General features: G+C 40.5%; 1 long non-coding RNA gene across 1 annotated transcript; it reads right to left on the bottom strand.

Annotated features, from left to right (window-relative positions):
• Nucleotides 1–918: 918 nt before the first annotated feature.
• LOC144048812 (uncharacterized) lies at nt 919–8,960 on the bottom strand. The gene is made up of 3 exons (XR_013293431.1): nt 8,815–8,960; nt 7,646–7,726; nt 919–1,353 (listed from the first exon to the last, which is right to left on the bottom strand). It is a non-coding gene; the product is annotated as an uncharacterized LOC144048812 (long non-coding RNA).
• Nucleotides 8,961–10,094: the final 1,134 nt, after the last annotated feature.

The raw sequence follows: 10,094 nt of genomic DNA, 5'->3' as shown, positions 1-10,094 counted from the left end.
TCCATTGAATTCTGAAATTCAGAATTTTGCCCAGCCCTGATAAAAGGCACCAGCAAACCATTTACATTCACACCACCACTGAGTGGGAATTCAACGGCCATCAGTTCCCAGCTGTGAAAGCTACTGCAACTAGTTTTCATTAGCTGCCAACCATCTGCTGCTGTCTCAAATGAGCCATTGCTCACACCCCCGCATGAACCCCCAACTGACAAGTGTTGAACCTGAGGAAACAGGACCAGCATCCCATAACAGATTTTGTTCAACATTAAGAGCACTATAGTGCATTTCTTTTGGAGAAAGTTTATTCTTGTACCTCATCACTGGATGCTGCCTGGCTCTTGATAAGATATTAGTCACAAGTGTTATCTCACACCTCATGGAACACTCTGATTTTCTTAGCATGTAAGAAAAGTCCTCATCACGGTCTGACAATGGGTGAGTGAAGTGACCTCCTGCCTGGGAGAAGCACATTGTCTAATGAGACCATGCAGGACCTCAAGTACTGCACAGTTCCTTTTGGGATTTAACGAGACTCAAGCTGAGTGCACAACTTAATACTGTACATCTTTTTTTTTTTTTTTACACTTAACAAAAAATACTGTAAGGTTCTCTCACGCTGGTAATGGAAATTTGAAGAGTTGGCTCTATATATTGAGCTCCCAAAGGGCTTCTCAATTTTGTTGTTGCTTCTTTTATGTGTAAAAGGAATTACCACTTTAAAAAATAGCATAATTTATATTCCTACAAATAACTAGAAAATTCAAAGGCGCAATTTTTAAAAATATTTTTGTGTACTATATTGTTTAGGGATGTTCGATTTAATGCCACTTTTTTTTCAGTCCAATACCAATACAACTCCTGAGTACTGTAGTCACCGATACCAATACCCGTTGTGCGTGTAAACTAATTAACTAGACCCCTCAGCAGACTGAGAGCCAAGCAGGTAAGTGGAAGCAAAAAAATTAATAACAAAAAGAGCATGATAAGTACGTGAGGATATGCGATACAAAGTACAACCAAAACAGAACAAAAGGCGCACCAAAGGCGATAACAACAACAGTCTTTAAAAAAAATAAAATAAAATAAAAAAAGAGTACAAGAGAAAATCCAAGCTAAACTAAATGGCAGGACGGAGTCCCAGCTGGATGATGTCGTCGGATGTAAAAAGGCAAAACTACTAGACAATAGTTGTCACCAGACAGTCGGAACTCGGAACAACAAGGCGCATGAGCGGCATCAACGTAATAATCCAACGGCGTCCTTCAGCTTCTGCTGCACCTAAATATTAAATTGATTGCGATGACCCTCAGGTGTGCAGCTGGGGACTCCGCCCACCCAGAAGAATGCCAGCAGCTGTAGGAGAGAAGGAAAAAAATGACCCAGCAGACTGGCCTGACACACAAACACGACAATACCAGCAAGTACCGACACCACTAGTACTTTTGATGCATAACATCCCCGCATACCCCAAAAAAAACAATAAAATATAACTTTAAAGAAATACTTATATATCCCAAAATAGCATTTCCCTTAAAATTACATTGAATTAATTGCAAATTTCTATTCTTCTAATTTCTATTTCCTGATCGTAACACGAGAGTTCTGCGAGTACCAATTCCTTGAAATAAAGCCAATTATCGATCCAATACCGATACCTGGTATCGGTAACCAATATGAAATTTTTACAATTTTACAAATCTGCACGTTGCCCTCAAACTATCAATTAACTCTTTGACTGCCAGACGTTTTCAGAATCGGGTTGTCGCCAGTGCCAGCCGATTTAAGCATTTTGACTGATCTTTCAAGGTCCACAGAAAATGTTGTGTTTGGACGATGGAAACACACATACTACCAAATGAAAGATTGGACTCTCATCTTTCACCCAAAAAAAAGTTTGTTTCTACCTTATTCCGTTCTTCAGTAATCAACAATAGAAAATGGTTACTATCTTGGTTGGTCGATGTCTTTGAAAAAAACGGCTCGACCGTGAGCTGCTTGCAAGCGGCCGCCATTATGGCTTCTTCGGCCAATGTCCCCTCAACACTCTAGCCCCGCCTCACGTCTTCTACTGACGCCCACCCAATCTTGTCAAAAGAGAGTCATCGCTGCCCTCTAGGGGCCAAAAATAGTCATTAGGCACAACAGACTTGCTGGAAACTTTCACCACAGATGCGGAAGGGTTCCCTCTACCCGTTTCAAAAAAAAAAATTTAAAAATGGGTGGACGTCTTTTAACGTCTTTGGCGCTCCTCCATAGGTTTTTGCAGAACGTCATTTAACGTCTTTGGCAGTAAAAGAGTTAACATTAAAACATCTCCAAATTTTAGTTCATTTTTTTGTCGCTCATTTTTTTAACCTTGACTGTGTATGGTCTCTCACATTGAGAAATGCTCTCACACACTCTCTTGTTTCGGCTTTACTCCAGTTTATGTGCTGTGTCCATCCAGCCATGCAGCCATCTATCCATCCATTTACTACCGCTTATCCGGGGTCGGGTCGCGGGGGCAACAGCTTTAAGAGGGAAGTCCAGACTTCCCTGTCCCCAGCCACTTCAACCAGCTCCTCCGACGGCATCCCAAGGCGTTCCCAGGTCAGCCGAGAGACGTAGTCTCTCCAGCGTGTCCTGGGTCGTCCCCGGGGCCTCCTGCCGGTGGGACATGCCCGAAACACTCCAGGGAGGCGTCCATGAGGCATCAAAACCAGATGCCCGACACACCTCTGCTGACTCCTCTCCAAGCGGAGGAGCAACCGCTCGACCCTGAGTCCCTCCCGGATGACCGTGCTTTTCACCCTAACTGTGCTGCGTGTCTCGCTTTTCTCCCTTCTGCTTAGTCTAGACTCAAAAAAGACCAAAAAAAACAGCAAATCAGCTCCCAGTCAGAAGTCTGCTCCTCTCGTTAACTTCAAAAGGTTGGTTCATTCGCAACGGACACATCACTACCTACCACCCTTGCCACCCTCAAGATTTGCATATTTTCTTCGATCATGCGCTACAATGCATTGCCCCCTTCATTGTGTTCGTGTTTCATCCTCTCCTTTGATTCTAGCCTGATTGATTCCCAAATGCATGTTGCCTCATTTATAAATCTCTCTCATGCACTTATCAGACCTCTGAGCAAGTCTCAACAAAGAAGACACATGAATTAATCCTCTTTTTCTTTACTACATGTGAACTTGAACTTTTCAGCTTGCACAGTTTGTAGTTTTTGCTCCAATCCTAAAGTGGTGTAAAGCAAGTGGTTGACTCTTTTTCAGCACAAGCTATTCAATGCTTGTTTCGGAGAAAAGAAAGCGGGAAATGGATGACTACGATGAAATAAATCACTATAACTCTCATTTAAGCTTTGTTATTTGAAATTACAGAATTGTAAATACTATCCATTTTGGTTGGTCCATTTATTCGATCAACTTCAATTAGAAGAAACACAGGCTAACGTGAATTTTTTTTCACGACTGAAGGCAATAAAAATCAGCTGTAGTTTATTAATTTTCAGTTCACTTTCAACAGTATTCTGAAGCGGTTCAAGGTTTTTGCAGCACGGTAGCATCATCCGCAAATAAGACTTATTTGAGTATTCTAGAAACATTGCAGATATCATTAAAATAAAGTATGAATAATTCAGGACCTATTACAGACCCTTGAGGCACCCCATAAGTCACCTTTAATAGCTTGGATTTTCTGCACAGCTTTTCCCCATCAAGGTCACGGGTAATTTTGAGCCAATCCCAGATGACACATATTACAGGAATAAACTAATACTATGTCATTTGTAATTTGACCCCCCCCCCCCCCCGTCTTATTATGCAGAAAAAGCAACAAAGTGGAGGTGAAGATATTTCCAGCAAAGCCACTGAGTAGAAGTGGTTTGACGTCACCCGGGTGCATGGACAGATGTTCATGGAAGCTTACCGAACCAGTGACATCATTAGGCCTATTGACTGAAAGCCTCCCTACCCCCTAAATAGATAGACATGGATTCTCTGGGTCTGCTTGGAGCATGTGACTTTTCAGTCTGGAAATGTTTTTCTGATGGTAAAAGCCTGTGATTAATTTGATTGCTGAAAGTCAGATCCAAGCATATCAGCAATCCAAGATTTGGTCTTTGGTTTCTAAAGACAGTGACTCCAGGTGTTTACTCACTACAATCGCTTGGTTAAAAAAAAAAAAAAAAGAGTCACACGACCATCCCACAACCACCCACTGGCTGAGAGTTGAACTTACAAGTAGGAGCGCCTGCTGAAGCCTCATCTGGCAACCTTTCCTCAACATTTGCAACATCATCAACATGGTTCAACTCAGCATTATTTGCAGCTGAGTAGCTTAGCAAATTTTTGCCTTTCAAAACATTTGGCCAATCAACATGTGGCCATGACCAATTACGGCAGAGCATGGCAAAGCACTCTCCTATGGGGATGTTAGTGGTAGCCGATTACTGGCTTGCACTTGATGTAGTCATCAGCGAGAAAGTTAAGAATTAGGAGTGTCAAAATTAATGCGTTAATTTTGAGTTAATTTAAAGTTCCTTTGAAGCCACAAATTTTTTTTAACATGTGATTAATGACTTACTTGGAAAGCAACTTAGAACTTGTAATTCCAGTCGCAACGCAGTACACATGTCCATGTCAAAATTTAGCAGACATAAATTTAATAGTAATGCATATATTTGTGGTGACTGGGGTCAAGTTGTATTTATTTATTTTTTTAAGTTACTTCATGTTAAAGATTAGCTCTTAATATGAAAAGAAAATGCACCGAGATGTCACCAACGTCTTACAAAAATTACCTCTACACAAATCAATATCACACTCGTTTTTTACAGTACAGTAAAACATTTTTAATTTTAACTCAATTTTATGAATGATTGTGAAATTAGTTATTAGTTTATCATTTTTTCACTCTTATGTTATCAAGAGTATGTAAACATATTTTATTGTACATTTTATTGTACATTTAGAACATATATAAAATCTGCGATTAATCTTGAGTTAACTATTGAAGTCATGCAATTAACTACGATTAAAAACTTTAATCATCTGACACCCCTAATAAGAATGAAATCTAAACATTATATCAAAGTACCCAGTTTACGCTGACAAAAACTGTGCATCGTTATTTTTACAACCCGCTCTTTTCCTTGATTTAGGCTAACTTTAAGTGTATTAGCAGAAACGTAATGCAATATTTCTGGGCAAAATCCTGAAAAATATTTTTATTGCACTGCAGCTGGCATTTGATATAAAATATGTAGCCTAATCTATTAGTGGAATAAAACCATCAAATGTAAACTTGATCGAATAACCCGATCTGTTCAGCTAGAAAGTCTTTGCATCAAAGAGGGCCTAAGCATGACAAAATTCACTTTTCTACAGATCTGCCCTATTACCTGTCAGACTAATATGAATAAAATAACCATTTCAAGATTATATATTATATAATATATAATCATATATAATCATTCATATATTCAGGTAATTTCAATTTCGAACTCAGCATGCTCTCAAGATTGCTTTCCTACACACCCACCTTTTCATATTTCACATTTACTTCTCGTATGTTACGTCTCTCGCATCTTCCATTTGGTCCACGTTGTCTTTCTCCCTTTATAAGGAGACAAAGGTTGTTCTATGAAACCTCACACTTTACACCCCTGCGCCCCAGCTCCATCGCTTTGTGTTGACCACGCACCAAGGGCCTGACATTGAATTCACACTCCGCCTCCACATTTGCTTTTGTTCCCTTTTATTAAATCTAACAACAGCGTGTTCCCTTGGCCAAGCAGCAGTTCGGTTGTGTCACTTCTGCCTATTGACCAGAGCTGGACTGGCCCAGTGGGCCGGTGTCTTTTGGGCCGGGATGCAAAATGCCAGGGCCGATTTTTTTTGTGTGTGCCAGTCTTACCCTGCTGTTGATCATATTAGCTGCAAAACCTTTCAACGCGAACATGTCAAGTGGTGAGGCTTGACACTGACACCCATGGCAATCAGTAGACTTTAACTAGGAACAATCAGGCCACGTGTATTTTGGGAGCAACCAGTGGCGTGTAGCTCGTCGTTTTGAGGCCCAAGGAAAACTGTCATGGGGCCCTCCACATCTACAACAAGTAACTAATGCATTTCTTGAGTACTGTACTTTAGTTAAATTTGGACAAAAGGCGAGTATGTACTATAACTCTGGACACTTGTTACACTTATATAGCAGCTTAAGTTGCTATATATACATTACTATACATTTCCCATTTTTACATTAACCTGCCTAGTGATATAGTTATTTGCAAAGATTTTCAAAATGATCAACAACAACAACTAAAAAGTGTTATTATTTATGAGCTACTTTAAGTCCTTAAAATATGTCCTGAGGATTACAACATATAAGAACATTAATCAACATTAATGCCATTTACTATTTCTGCCACTTTAATACTATTACTCACATCAATTGTCTCACCGGACATTTCTCCCTCGCATCCTCCCCAATGACCACGGTGCTACTACTCTACTGGCAAAAGCGTCTGGCTTGGCTCTTGCTGTTGTCAGTTAATTAATTAACAATGAATAATTTGTTTACACAAACAATCCCTTGAAATAAATTGTAAGACCTCAGCCAATGACCATGTCATATTGGCCGTCGCTCAATCCCTTTTCTATACCACTTATTGTGTCTGAGGGGGCCTGCAGCATCTCCTAGCTAACTAATAGCACGAGAAGTGGCCAGATTCAATCACTGTGTTAACACAAGCAGACAACATGACACCTGCCTCTGTGGGAAATGTAGTCTTTGGTTATTCAAACATATAAGCCAGAGTTTTTAGTAATATAGTAAAAAAAACAATAGGGTTTTTTTTTTTGGGGGGGGGGGGTAGAATGACTAAGGCAATTCCTGCATCAAAAAGGTTGGTGACCCCTGTACTACAGAATATCAGTGGATCACAATAACTGACACATAAATATGAAATATGCACCGGTATGTAGTTGAAAGTTTTGAAAAATTCAACTAATATGTGTGCCAAGGGTGTCATAAAGAAACAAAGCTAAGTAAAAGCAAGAGAAAGGTCACTGCAATAAAACAGCCTAGCTCAAGTTACCTATCTAAGAGCGTCCACTCAATGTCCCCCTTGTCTTGCGCGTCACGTATAGGAACTTCTGCCGGAGTTGGCAGTTGAAAATACTTCTGACAGGGGACTCTGCTAGATATTCAGACCCTTGCAATAAATCCGGGTCTGTCAGGTCAGACTGGCACCTTCCCTCTCCATCGGAGCCAACACACCAACAGATGGGGATAAAGTTGACAGCTCCTCAATCTCTTCACCAGGAGTGTTCGAGGCATGCCGATGGCCTCAAAGTCAGTTATCCCACTTATCAACTGGGGCGAACCCCAATGTACAGACGCTAAGACATATTTAGTTGGAACTTCTGAACCTCGTACACCAGCTTGGAGCCCTTCCTTGCCAGCTTTCAGCGTAATACCACCTTGTCCCTACAGCCAGCTTCTGTAGCCGGGGATCTGACCGCCACAGTCCCTGCCCCCAGCCACCACCCAGCACCTGTGGTCCCTCTCACAGTAAAAGGTAAATGGAGTGAACTTAGATTTCGACATCATATGGTTCTCAAAGCGCTTTACAATGTCTCACATTCACCCATTCACCTACCAGTGTTCGGTTGCCGCCATGCAGGGCGCTGCCAAGTCCCACTGGGGGCAAATGTGGGTTCAGTGTCTTGTTCAAGGACACCTAAAACAAAAAAAAAACACAATTTGATATACAGTACATGGTGTTAGGAAAAACTGCACACATATTTTTGTGAAGGGAAGCTTCCATATAGAATACATGAGGTCTGAGCTACACATGACAACTATAAACATTGTTGAAAGTGCATTATAATATGCAACAATAAAGGCTGGATCTTTTGTATTTTGCTTAAAACTGCAATCGAGTTGAATCTCTTGAAATAGGAAGAATAAATACTGTCATTGCCGCTTTCAAGTCATCTAGCGTGCACAGTGTCGATACACTGTTGATTTTCTGCACTCCATAGATGAAGGACAATACAAAGCGAAAAACATCAATAAACCAACCGACTGCATTGCGAACTGGTGTACCAAATTGCAGTCACACCACTTCCTCAGAATTTGTGTTCGACTAATAATACACGTGTGTTTGACTTTATAGAACACACAAGTTTGATCAGCAGTCCTTGGGGTTGCTAGGTCCAGGGCTGGACTGGCACAAAAAAAATCGGTCCTAGCATTTTGACCAGACCATACCTGTCTAACACATTGTTCTATCACTGATATTTTGATTGATGTTTGTTCAATTGGCTGTCTATATTCAAAATAGTTTAATGGACTAGTCCCTCTAAATTGTGGGTCAATCTTCTTGGGGTAAAATAGAGGAAAATAATAACTAAAAAGGACTTGCATCGACCCCAAAAGATGCCGGCCCACCAGCTATCTGCCCTTTATGCCAGATGGCCAGTCCAGCCCTGACTAGGTCCAAAGCAATACAAAAAACATTCTTTGAATTACTGGGATTCTATGAATAATGTTGTACAAATACATTTGAACTGACTATGCAAATTTTTAATGTGACTCAAATTTGAATATCAAACGAAAACTTATCTTTCTTATCATAAATACTTTATGTTCCTGAACAAACTAAAGCTCACTAGTCAAAGGGCAGTGCATAGTGTATATCAAGATTAATTCATGCTTCATCAAGTTTTAGCTACGCTATCTACAATGCCGATGCAGCTACCGTTATTCTGACTGCACACACACACACACACATGAGAAGACACATCACAATTTAGCTTTCCAAACCTTAAACTGGATTACAGTAGACCTCTTGGTGGTATACATAATGGCCTAAAGTGAATTTACTAAATGCTCTCTTTCATGCCACTGCAGTGCCTTGGCCTCCTGCCGAGCTTTATTTTCGCTTTGAAGTTGGTAAGAGTTAATGTAGAGCAGAGGTGGGCATCGAGGGCCGGAGTCCTGCAGGTTTTGCATGTTGCCCTTCTCCAACACAGCTGATATATGATCAGCTCATCAGCAAGCTCTGCATAAGCCTGATAATGATCCTGTTGATTGGAATCAGCTTGTGTTGGAAGTGAGAAACCTCCAAAACCTGCAGGACTCCGGCCCTCGAGGACCGAGATTGCCCACCTCTGATGTAGAGGGTTGGCTGGAAAGCGAAATGATGAAAATTTTAAGTCAGGCCCAAAGAAACATCATGCCTCCCAAACAGGACCAAAGCAGAAATCTGACTGATGGAGAGGAAAAAGTTTTTTTCGGCACAATTGTTGATTGTGAATATTTATTTGTTAGATTCATAATGTACCCAAGTAGGCACCTCAAAATATCGGATAGTTTCTGCATAACCAGAGTCCAAAAGCTTTGAACTAGTGAGCATTCTCACATTGCATGAAAGTAAGTGCCTAGAGTATGTTCAGCGCATTGCGTGCATATTTGTGTGCATATATTAGACGGAGAAAATCCCATTTTGTGCATCGTGTGTTGAGTAATGTGTGTTCTATTGAGAATAAATTGTCAATTTGTTACAGATGTGTATCCAGTAATTACAGTCAGCAGACATAGCGCAGTCCCCCAATTTAACGATTGGTATGTGCATTGAATAATTTATAAACTCTTGGGAATGGGTTCATTTTCATGGGAGAAGCGTCACTATTTTCTGAAGGAATTCCGGAGCCTGGAGGGTGCGCTGAAGTGTTGGGATTCTTTTTTTCTCTCTCTCTCTTTTTTTTTTAAATTGCTGTTTGTATTTCAATGTATTGAAGTTAGTTCTGAAATTCTTAGAACAATTTTTCGCATGTCAAAAATACATTATTGTTAAATAATTCCTGTAAGTGTCTAATTCCGCTTTGTTCCCGCTTGCTGAAATGAAGAAGTATTTTTGTTAATTTCGAAATATGGATTTTAAGAGTTTGGGGAGAGCATATCGCGTGCTAATTGATATTCTGCAGCTGCAAAAGTTTTCCACCGGGCCATTAAGGATGCAATTGGGTTTTTGAAACAACTGTGCCGTTTGAGACTTGTGGTAATAAATGAGAGTTCTGAAAGTTTGAGGTTATTGCAGTCTA

Source organism: Vanacampus margaritifer, chromosome 1 (genome assembly GCF_051991255.1).
Source record: "Vanacampus margaritifer isolate UIUO_Vmar chromosome 1, RoL_Vmar_1.0, whole genome shotgun sequence".
Taxonomy (NCBI): Eukaryota; Metazoa; Chordata; class Actinopteri; order Syngnathiformes; family Syngnathidae; genus Vanacampus; species Vanacampus margaritifer.
Note: the sequence above shows the minus strand (reverse complement) of the source record. Positions and strands in the feature narration are given on the sequence as shown.